Below are 12,708 nucleotides of genomic sequence, written 5' to 3' on the forward strand. Positions count from 1 at the left end.
CCAGCAGGTCTGCATAAAACCTGCTCAGCAACACTGTTAATGGTAAAAGTGAGTGGCTTAATGTTCAGCATCTTTGCTACTGGTTGTCCTCTTCTCTCCACACCAATATACACCCGCTTCCAAGATCAGATCTCTAATCTGTAGGGCAATGAATTCCACAGAATATACTCCATCAACAAACCTGAAAGTAGGCAGTTGAAAGTTCAGTAATATTTGTCCTTATAAAAACAAATATACATAAGGAAAACTAATTGGGGTAGGGGCTAAGTTGCTTGGCTACAAAGCAGGAAAACATGGTTTCTAGTCCTCAGTCAGGCATAGAAGCCAGCTAGAAATAAGGAGAAATTTCTTGTTAGTTAGAACAATTAATAAGTGGTACAGCTTGCATTTATAAGTTGTGGCTGCTCCAACACTGGATGTTTTTTAAAAAAAGACTGGACAGCCATTTGTCTGGAATGCTATACGGTCATTCTGTTGGAAGGACCTGTTGTGGGATACTTTTTACACAACACTGGGGCAGATTTGAGCTCTGTCGGACTACACTGCAACTCTCTTCACCACTTTTAAAGCCAATTTTTCCTCTTAGCAGGAGATTTGACATCTATCATTCTCCAGAGTAAAATGTAACATGCATAGTTTTATAAAAGGCAAAATATCCATTAGCTCAACTTCAAGAGACATATATAGGCAGTCCATATGGTTCCAGGAAAAAACTTTTGGACCAGCTTGTTAAAACCTCTCCTTGTGCAAAGGTTGCTATTTCATTCTCTTACATTTTATCTTGGAGGGAAGAGATGATATTAAAGGGAGTGAGGGAAAAGATGATATTAAAGGGGGTGGGGGAAGAGATGATATTAAAGGGGGTGAGGGAGGCAAGCAGCCGTGCCGTGCCGAACCGGCCATTTGCCGCAATGCACGAAGCGGCTGTTTGCCTCTGGCCGGAGGCAACCAGCCACACCACACTGAACTGGCCATTTGCCATGATGCGCAAGGTGGCTGTTTGCCTCCGGCCAGAGGCAAGCACCCGCACCATGCCAAAACTGGCTGCTGCTGTTTCCCCCCACCCCCCACCCAGATTGCCCTGCCGCCACCACCATTTCACCCACCCACCCAGTGCATGGATCACCCTGCCACTGCCGCCTGGGGAGCACCGGAACTCATTTGCAAGTCCAGGGCGCTGGAATTTCCTGGTGTAGCCATGCCAAACCATGCCACCAGCTCGTCTTGACACCTCTTTCTCTGCGCCACTTCTGGCTTCTCACTTCTCCTTGCCCAGTTCTTGCAGCTGCTCCCTGACTCCCGGTGCAGAGGAAGAAAGCAAAAGCACTGACGCACATGGAGAGGGGGAGGGGAACAGCCCAGCCCCACCTCCCTCTGGGGCGATGGTGCGCATGCCCACAGGGACGGCTCTACGTGCCACCTGTGACACGTGTGCCATAGGTTCGCCACCACGGCCCTCCATATTCATGGGTAATTGTGGAAGGGGTTGGAGAGAAAGTGCTTTGGTTCAGCAAGTTGCAAAGCAAGGATCAATAGGGAAAGAGACAGATTGGCAACATCTTTTTATCATAATAGTAGCTCAGCATTGTTTTCCCTGGCTGGGAGAAACAAGCCAGATCCAGCTTCTTCTTCTGCTCTTCAGACCTTTTCCTGATGTGGCTGCTAGGATCAGTGCCGGGCTACAGCTGATCCACGCTTCTGGGTGGCTCTGCAGAAGCACGGATCAGCTGTAGCTGCACATGCTGATTCTGGGCTCCTGCCCGGCTTGCTTGTGCTTTGATGGAAAACATACTGCTGCTAAGTGACGCTCCAGGATCAGTGCCGGGGTACAGCTGATACTCGCTTATGGGTGGCTCTGCAGAAGCATGGATCAGCTGTAGCTGCACTCCTGGGCTCCCACCCAAAAACATATGCTTGCTCACTCACCCTTCCTCCAAAAACAGGCCACTCGCTCTGTCTCTCCTCACTGCTTCAGTAAGAAAAGCCTCTTCTCTTCTCGGTCTGCCCCTTTTATACTTTCTCTTCTCTCTGCCCTCCTCCTCCTTTTCTCTTCCGGGTGCACCAGAAGCTCCAATTACTATGTCGCCATGTGGCAGATCCTGGGGATTCTGCCAAGCTCTGCAGCTCCAGCTGATCTCCTCCAGGTCTGTGCGGTTCCGCTTTAACTGGTTCCCACCCCCCCCCTACAATCCACTAGGGCTCGCATACCACCAGCCAGATGCTAAAGTACCACTGGTGGTACGCATACCATGGGTTAAAAAGCCCTGCTGTAAGCCTAGCGCCCCAGGGCACGCATGCCCTGTGCGATGAAAGGTGCAAAGATGGGAGCACGCAGTGGCACAAGCCAAGTATCGGCCGGCTCCCATTCACCCTTTCCGCCATGTTGTAGGGTGAGAGGGGAATATAGCAGTCATGCAGAGCTGCAGCCCAGAAATGCTGGTGGCCAACAACATGTGGTAGCTGGAGAGAAAGGGTGAAAAGGAGGAGAAAGCAGGAAGGGTGTGTGTGTGTGTTTGTGTGTGTGTGAAAGAGAGGGAGAGGGAGAGGGTGTCAGAAAGACAGGAGGGGAACAGGAGGAGGAGAAGGAAGCCGAGTTGCTACAAAAAAAGGGAGCTTTCCCCCTTCTTCCCCCCTTCACTTTTTTTTAACCTCCTCAAAAGTGTGGGGAAAGGAAAGGAAAGCGTTGCAGAGTAAGCAAACTTACAAAAAGGGGATCGGCTGGCAGTTCCAGGCTGCGTTTCTTTATCTTGCATGAATGCTGCGTTCCCCTCTCCAGCTCTACCACGTTGCAGAGAGGGCAATGCTCGGCTCGTGCCTCCGTGCTCTCCCATCTCCCTGCCTTTCATCCCACAGGCCAGGTGGCAGGCAGGCTGGGCCCCTTCTTTCAATCCCCCTCCAGGGCGACCCTGAGGATCTAAAACTGGCCACATTCTGGATGGCCGACACGAAGTTTAGATCAGCACCGCCCCCGCCACCAGCACCTCCATGGCCCACTGCCTGGCATCACAGCCTGTGAGCACTTCTCTTTCCCCACCCCTGTGTGGGAAAGCCACGGCCACCAGCAGCAAAGAGAAGCAAGATGACAAGACTAGATGCCAGGCAGTTTGCAGAAGGCCAGCGAGAAGGTGAGGCCGTTTGGGGTGTCGGGTTAGTCACATTGCAATTCTCAGAAAAGGGAGAGGCCCGAAAGAAATACATGGAATTATCTGCAAAGGACTTCTGGCTTGGAGATGGCTTGGAGCCGTGTGCTGCATCGGGGAGGTAGTGGGCATGCAGGCGAGAGAGCAAACTCACAGATTGGCTTTGTGGTCTATTCTTGCCACCTCCCCTCCCTAAAATCATAGAACTCTTTGGATTGAATGGGAAGTTAAGAGTCAACTCCCTTCCCCAATTATTTTGTCAGAGGTGTGGAAAGTGTTTCTACTTCCTCTCATCTGTTCTTTTATAATTTAATCCAGCCTTACCCAAACTAATGTCTTTTGGGTGTCATGGACCACAGTTCCCATCATCCTGTGGCCGGCTAGAAATGCAGTGCCTTGTTTTCTCTGCAGTATGCGCCTAGGAGGCAGTAGGTCTGTGGGATTTAGATATATTTAAACATTTGTTTCTTCTGCCTAATTTATTAAATCAACATCTAATTTGAAATTAAATGTTTCTGAGAAATCCAGGATGGTTTACAAAAAAACTCTCAAAGACAGCTATTGTAAAGTATCACCAGCACTGCTTAAAACAATATTAAAAGTGTGTATTTTAAGAAAGAAAAATATTAGTAGTAATTTACTTAGTGCTGTTTGTCCATAAAATGTGGTGTTGTTCTACATATGCCTAGCTGAACACTGTTTGGAGTTGCCTTTAAACTGGTGAGGGATGCACTGTTCATATTTTACTGTTCTATAATTGGGGTGCTGTCTCTGAGAAGGCTCTGCTCGTGGCCACTGTTCTATAAACCAAACCAGGGGAACCATCTGGTCTAAATGGATGGTAAACATAGATGATTAGGGGGCTGGAGGCTAAAACATGTGAGAACATACGTTTGTGGGAACTGGGTGTGTCTAGCTTAGTGAAAAGGACTAGGGGTGGTGACATGATAGCAATGTTCTAATATTTGATGGCTGCCACAGAGAAGAAGGGGTCGACCTATTTTCCAAATCATCAGAAGGCAATATTAGATGGAAACTAATCAAGAAGAAAACCAGCCTAGAACTAAGGACTTGTGAAAACAACTAACCAGTGAAAAGGCTTGCCTTCAGAAGTTGTGGATGCTCCATCACTGGAGGCTTTTAAGTAGAGATTGGATATTCCATTGTCTGGAATGGTTTATGTCCCCTGGACAAAAGGCCTCAAAGGTCGCTGCCAACTCTCTTACTCTTTTACAGAAGCGCTACCAACCTCTCCCCCTCCCCTCGTCCCTTCCTGGAGGGGAGGGAAACAGGTAGAAAGAAAGGGAAGGGAAGAAGGAAGGGGATGGGAATGAAAAGGAGGGAGGCAGGGAAGGAGGGGAGGGAGGGAGGAAGGAAGGAAGGAGATTGGAATAAGAGGGAGGGAAGGTCTGAGGGAAGTCCTGCCTTAGCACCTGGCCACCAACAGCCCTGTTGCCCTTTTGCCATCCCCTGGTGGTCTCCCATCCTATTGCTGAGTATGCTTTGTTTATAAAGCCAGGTCTCCTCGCATGGAGAGGGAGTGGGCCTCCCTCTGACCCACGCACTTTGCCCTCCTGCACCCACCATGAGCAACCTGGCCAAGGAGAGCACAGTAGCCTTGAGGAGGAGGTAAATGCAGCTGGGCACCCCCCTCAAGAAAGTGTGGCTAGGGTAGGCAGGGCTGTGGCATCCTGGTGCCATGGGAGCTCAAGGGCCGGACTGGGCGCTTGACCTCCACTGCCCAGGGCTCCAGGCAGTCCGTGCCACCACATAGGGGGCCCTTGCATGGCCTGAGGCTCAGTGAGGCTCCTCCACTGAACCATGCCCTGGCGCTCCCCCCAGTCCCACCCCCTCCCTCTGCCGGAGACCCTCAGATCCGCCCCAGTCCTGCCCAGACCCGCACAAGTGCCCCTGACACGAGCTGGCCACGCCCATGCCAGCCACGTCCACCCAGTAGGCCACGTTCATCCCGTGGGCCACTCCCATCACTGGCCTAGATGAACCCTTTGCTAATGAGTTAGCTAATGTGTTCAGGAAACACACCACCGTAGTAGAGATTTTAACTGCCCTGGGATCCATTGGGAGACAATTCTGGACCAAGTCAGAGATCAAACAGGGTCCTGACAAACCCAGCTGACAACTTTTGTCATCCAAAGATAGAGGAAGGGGAACTAGAGGGTCCAGCTATCCTGGACTTACATCTTACTAATAGAGATGAAACGAGGGAGGGGATTGAAATTGTGGGAAATTTGGGGGAGAGGGATCGTGTCACACTGGAATTCAACACAATGCAGGCACCAGTAACTGAACAATGTCAAACTTATCCGAAACTTTAAGAGAGATGATTTCAACAAACTAAGATACAGTTTAGGAAGGGTTCCGTGGATGGAAATCCTAAAGGGGAAAACGAACTCAAAATGCTTGGGAATCTCTGAAAGATGAGATCACAAAAGGGCAATTTAACACAATACCACAGAGAAAAGAGAAACAAGAGACCCCAGACAAAGCCAGCACGGTTTCATAAAGTACTGTGACAAATGGGGGGGGGGAATGGAAATGTATACAAAATGGAAAGAGGGACACATAACCACAACAGAATAGAATAGGAAAGCTAAGGCTCAGAGTCTCTGGAGATTCTCAATCATCCAAGTCATGGTTGTCCCAAATGTGCTTTTTTTTTTCCTTCAAAAGGCAACTGGACTTTCTTGGTTTTTTCTGTTTAAAAACTTTTCACTTCTCATCCAAGAAGCTTCCCCAGTTCTAACCAATTAGTGGGGAATTGAAGGAGTTCTATTCTTTGCAGCCATCCAGTCTGTTGAGGGTCTGTTCTTAGCATTCAGAGAGTCCAGGGGGCCATTTGGGGGGGGGGTTTCTCTGTATGTTCAGAGTCACCTGAATCAGGGGGCAAACAGGCGTGGGACCTCCCAGTACAGCTGGAAGGGCTGCATTTTCAGTAAACTAAGAGATAGTTCAGGAAGGATTCCATGGATGGAAATCCTAAAGGGGAAAAGAACTCAAAATCCTTGGGAAACTGAAAAATGAGATTAGAAAAGGGCAGTTTAACACAGTACCACAGAGAGAGAAAAACAAGAGACCCCAGACAAAACCAGCATGATTGCATAAAGTACTGTGATACACTGAGGGAAAAAAATGGAAGGAGGGACAATTGTATGAATAGAACAGAACAGAACAGAACAGAACAGCAGAAAGAATAGAACAGAACAAAACAGAACAAATAGAATAGAACAGGAGAATAGAAGTAGAGTAGAGTAGAGTAGAGTAGAGTAGAGTAGAGTAGAGTAGAGTAGAACAGAACAGAACAGAACAGAACAGAACAGAACAGAACAGGTGTTGTGATTCAGTGTCAGCCTGTGGGTTCGGCAGCTGAATCGGACAATTCTGAGGAGGAGGAGGAGGAGGAGGAGGAGGAGGAGGAGGAGGAGGAGGAGGAGGAGGAGGGGATTGGAGAGCCTGCAAAGGACAGTTCTGAGGCATCACAGAGCTCTCAGCCAGGCCCCTCCCATCTGGTTCCTCCTCAGACCCAGCTGTGTGAGCCTGACAGCTTGGACAAGGACGACCCACAGCTGGCCTTGTTCAAGAATGCCCGAAGCAGGAGGCAGACAAGCAGGAGTAAACAAAGGAAGGCAATGGGGCATCTCAGGAGGAGGCAAAGAGAAGCCATGCCTTGAAACTGTTTAAAAGGGGAATGTGTGGGAGGTGCTGGTTGCTGAAGGCAACCGTTTGAACAGCTTCTGATTTAGTCGTTCGTATTTGTTTTGCTCTGTTTGCTCTGTTTTGGATCTGTTTTGTGTAAATAAATTTGGCGGGCTTCCAGCCTATTGACTTTTGAAAAGGGGTTGTCCCTGACATTTCTGCAGGGCCAGTAGTAGGCTGGAACAGAACAACAGAATAGAATAGAATAGAATAGAATAGAATAGAATAGAATAGAATAGAATAGAATAGAATAGAATAGAATAGAATAGAATAGAATAGAATAGAATAGAATAGAATAGAATAGAATAGAATAGAATAGAATAGAATAGAATAGAATAGGAGTAGCGGGAGGGCTGTTCAGATTGAACCCAGATCACCTCTTTGACTCCTCTTTCAAACCAGTGGTCATCTGTCCAGAAGGTCAACCTTGCTGTCCTGAGCAGAGTTTGACTCTCCTCTTGCAGATGCAAATGAGCAGCCAAATCTTGTCCTGCAAAGTTGTTCTTCGGTGTTGTGTCATGCATTCCTGAAATGGTTGTTTAGTCCCTTTAATGTGCAGGTCTGTCACGTCTGCAGAACTCACGAAAAGCACCACCACAGGACACAGAAGAGCAATGCAACTCTAAGATAGGCCAGAAGATGATCCGAAGATGCCTATTCGCTTCAGACCAGTTCAAATCAGCGGAAGTAAATGGGTTACTTCCCAGAGCCCTGAAGGAGCTCACAGAATTGATCTTGGAGCGCCAGAACATAGTATTTCACCATCCTTGGAGTACAGTGAGGCCACCAGGGAAAGAGCTGTGGTGCTGCAGACTATGACCTCCTTCGACAAAATGCAGATACTTGGATATACCACGTATTAAACTTTTAGTGCATTGAACTCCATTCCTGTTCCTGGTTATTTGTGCCTGACAAATGCTGTGGACATTGTTTACTTAGACCTGAGTAAGGCAGTTGAAAAAGCAGACTGCAGCCTACCTCTTGGTAAGATAGAGCAGTGTGGGATAGTTACTACCACCACCATATGGATTCACAATGGGGGTGACCAACTGCACTCAGTGGCTGGTCCTCAATGGGGCTCCTCCTATAGGGTCTCCTGCTTGAACAGGGGGTTGGACTAGAAGACCTCCAAGGTCCCATCCGATTCTGTTATTCTGTTAGACAACCTAACCCTAACCTAACTCTTAGAGGAATGTTTTGAGGGAAAATAAGAGATGGTGTTTTAGATTTCTCAGTCTCGAATAATACTAATAACTAACAACCCCCCCAACACACACAGATACATATTCTCCACACACAGAGAGACTGTTGTTTTACATGCATTCCAGCTGTGGTAGTCCCAAACTGGATCCTTAAGTTGCAAATAAGCCGCTTATTCAGTCACCCTCAGGATATGCCCAAATTATCCTCTTGAGAGTAATACTCCCAGTTTAACATCTGATATAGGCAAATATTAATGCAGGTAGTCCTCAACTTATGAACACAATCGAAACCAGAACTTCCATTGCTAAGCTAAGTGGTCCTTAAGTGAATTGCACCTGCATTTTGATTGCATGGCACTGGGGATGCTACTATGGTCATTAAGTGTCTGGAATGGTTGCAAGTCATTTTTTCAGTGCTGTTGTAATTTTGAACAGTTGCTAAAGGAATGGTTGTTAAGTTGAGGACCACCTGTAGCAGGTATCACAGTAATAAGCAAAATCTGGGTTTGGGACACCAAGGGAAGAGGGGGGGCACCCACCTGGGGTTTTTCTCATGCCTTTCGTTCTTTCATTTTCAGACTCAATTTCAGTCAATTTATTTTGTCATTATCCTTTTCTGCCTTGTTCAATTTTAATCCGCACTGTTAAAAACAAAAAGTGTTTTCTTGGGCATGGTGAGTGACTAAGGTTTCAAAGTTTAGTTTGGAGGTGTGCCAGAGATCATCTCCATTTCCATCCCATGGCGTGAGAGTTTTTCTTTCCTTGAGGGACACCATAGCTGGTCAGTGGCTAGAGCAGGGGTGTCAAACAGCCGGCCCGCGGGCCGGAGCATCACAGAGAAACCGCGCCCATCCCATTGCCGGCAATGGGAAAAAGTTCTGATACGTTGCGAGACGTCACGTGACATCACGAGTTTGACATGTCTCGGCTAGAGTCTTAAGCCAGCCTTGATGGTAAGTCAATAGGTGGATAAATTGAGGTTATACTCCAAACTAATTCTCCAGGTTTTTAATGGCAATAAATGGCTGTTGTTTGCATGAATTTCCTATTCCCTGTCATTAGAAATCAGCAGCCACCTGTTATCTGGCAAATATTCTACTGAAGTGTCACTTCCTTTAAAATACCATCATAGGAAATAATGCATTCCTCCTGGAATCTAATGCAATGCAGGGCTGAACTTATGAAGATTAACCTGCCCATGGTGGACATAGGATGCCCCAGTCCTTGAGGCTAATTACAAGTTGCAATAAATCATATTAAGAGGGTGGGGACAGCTGTCTTAATGATAGCTTAAGCAAAAAAAAAAAAATCTGGGTTGGAAGTGAATGTTTGATTCAGTACACCATCCAGGGGAATTCCTTCAGAATAACATGTTGGCTCAAATTAGAGCAAGATCTGAAATAAAAGGCAACTTGTTTGAAGCCAGAAAGAGGCATTACTTTCCAAATCTTTTATTGGCTGTGAATCTCACAGAAGCTGCTCTTGAGATGTCCCAAAGATGCTTTTTAAAAAGCAACTAGAGTTGCTTGTTTTTTTTTCCCTTGAAAAAAAAATGTTTAGCTTCTCATCCAAGAAGCTTCTTCAGTTCTGACTACAGTTCTTCAGCCAGAAAAGTCCCCTGGATAATTGAGAATCTACATAGATACTGTTGAGATGGCATGTAAACTGGGTGTTTGATCGTATTGGGGAGAATGGATCTCTCAAAAACCTGTGAATCACAAGATAGCTTTGGTAGCTAGTTTACGATGAACGTGTAGAAATGTGTAGAAATTTTCCAGACCACTCAAAGTTCTACCTTACAGACAAATGCAGCTTTTTAGAAGCCGGAGGAGGAGCGGGGGCAGGAAAGGGGGAGGCAGAGAGGCAGACTCAACACAGTCTTGAATGAGACCAATGACTTGTATCATCTGAAAACTTTAGTAATATAACTGAGGATCCTTCAAAATGTACCCATTGATATATATAGAGAAGAGTAATTTATTTATTTATTTTATTTATTTTTGGGACTTATAGGCCGCCCTATCTCCCAAAGGACTCAGGGCGGCTAACAACAATAAAAACAACAATACAAAAGTTAAAAGAAATTAAATAAACAGCCCCAAAATAAATTAACTAAACAATTAAAAATTAAAACATTTTAAAAACCCTGTCGTCAATCCAGGTCAGCCTGATGAAAAAGGAAAGTTTTGAGGTCGCGGTGAAAGGACCAGAGATCCGGGGCCATCCGGAGCTCAAGGGGGAGTTGGTTCCACAAGGCTGGCGCTCCCACAGAGAAGGCCCTCCCCCTGGAGGTCGCCAGCCGACATTGTCTGGCCGACGGCACCCTGAGGAGGCCATCTCTGTGTGAGCGCACTGGGCGATGGGAAGTCGTCCCCGGCAGCAGACGGTCCTGCAAATATCCCGCAAATAATGGAGAGAGCACAGGGCCCTGGGGGGCGGGGCGGGGCGCTTATGCTAAATGAATGGGTATTCAATGTGATTTTAAGTAGCAAGACAAGAAGATAGTCTTACCTTATCTTGTCTTACCTTGACAAGAAATAATGGATGAAAACTAATCCAGGAGGAAAGTAACTTGGAATTAAGGAGAAACTTCCTGTCGGTGAGGACAATTGACCAGTGGGACAGCCAGCCTTCAGAAGTTGTAGGTGCGTCATCACTGGAGGCTTTTAAGAAGAGACTGGACAATTACCTGTCTGAAATAGAACAGGATCTCCTGCTTGAGCAGGGGTGTGGACTAGAAGACCTCCAAGGCCCCTTCCAGCTCTATTCTGATTCTTAGCTTCACCTGTTGCTTTCTATGCATCTGTTTATAATCCACCTACAACAATGATGGCGAACCTTTTAGAGACCAAGTGCCCAAACTGCAACCCAAAACCCACTTATGTATCATCGGGTGCCGGGTGAGCATGGCCCATTGGGTGGGCGTGGCCAGTTGGGTAGATGTGACCCGTTGGGTGGGCGTGGCAGCGGTGTAACGGCAGACTGGGTGGGACTAAAAAGTTCAATCAATCAATTCCAACTTTGCAAGATCTTTTTTTTTCCTGAGTTGAAATTGATTGATTGATTGAACCTTTTTTTTTCTTTTTTTGCACACGGCAGCGGAGGCCTAAAGCGAAAAAGGTTTATAAAACCCATGCCTAGGACTGGGGCGAGGGCACGCGTGCCCACAGAGAGGGCTCTGTGTGCCACCTGTGGCACGTGTGCCATAGGTTCGCCACCACGGACCTACAAGTTTGATCAGGCATAGCTAGCTGAGTCAGTTTAGATAGAAGGATTTTTGGAATGATGGTACTGAATACCGAGCTACAAAAAGGGCCCTTGCGTAGGCCATTGGGGATTCAAGTTGTTGTAAGATATAGTGCAGAGTCATATTAACAGCATCATCTGCTGATCTATTTGCATGATAGGCAAACTACGAAGGGGTCTGGCAGAGGATCCATGACAATTTAGCTCCTTGATGGAGCATTTATTGGGCACCGGGATTATAGTAGAGTGTTTGAAGCAAGAAGAGACATAGCACATCTCTAATGATTTATTAAAGGTGCAGGTGAAGATGAAGGCCAGTTGATCAGCACAGACTTTCAAGCAAGGAGTTATTCCATCTGGGCCTGCTGCATTTGCGGTCTTTTGTCTATGAAATAAACCTCACACCTCTTTTTTAAGGATCACCAGAAGTGGGGAGTCCAGAGAGATTGAGTCAGATGTTAATATGTTCTTATAATTAGGTTTTAATATTTTATACATCATCTAGAATCCTTTGGGGTTGAGACAATCAGTCAATCAACCCATCAAGAAAACCTTGACCTGCAAACTAAGAAAATAAGAGTGTCTTGGTCTTAATGAGGAACTATCGCACAGCATAACTCATAAAGTTCGTTACATCAGCAGCTTTCTAGTCACACTGAGCTAAAGCCATGCACCAGCTTAAGCCAGAAGAGCTGCAAACAGAATCCATGCTGTGAAACACTCCATCTCAGAAGGCTTTCATCAGTTGCATTCAGCACAAGAGTCCGTTAGTCTTTTCCAGAGGAGGCAATTATTACTTGGCAATTAGGTTCAATCAAGACACCTCAAGAGCAGCTGGCAATCTGTCACCCCAAAGCCTCATTTACAACCATGATGGCCTTTTTGCTGTGCTAATTTTCTGCTGCTCAAGACCATTTGCATCATCAGCTGGAAAGAAAAACCATCAATGCAGGAGGAAGGGGGCAGGAAGCTGAGAGGTGGGAGGGGAAAGATGGAGAGATGAGCTGGGAAATGAAGGCCACCAAAAACAAATGGAAAATTTGGCTGAGGATCCACAGGGGCCGTCATGTCTGCCTCAATAGAGAGAAATAATCTTCAGAGATGGGATTTGCTGGAGATGGCAAAGTTAACTACACTAATTTGAGAAAAGAATCTAACTAGCTTTATTTCTGGCTCAAAAGAGATAAAAATGAAACTTTGTTTTGGTGATTATAAGTAGACTGTTGTTATAGAAATGGATAGTAGTTACTATATTTATACAAGTAAGAAGTTGATATTATAATCTTGTGTAATTTACTACACTGAACGATTTACCTCCCCCCAAAAAAGGCCATTTGTCCAGGATGCAATATAATCTCCTGCCTTGGGCAGAAGGTTGGACTAGAAGACCTCCAAGGTCCCTTCCA

The sequence above is a fragment of the Vipera berus genome (assembly GCF_964194415.1).
Source record: "Vipera berus genome assembly, chromosome: Z".
NCBI lineage: Eukaryota > Metazoa > Chordata > Lepidosauria > Squamata > Viperidae > Vipera > Vipera berus.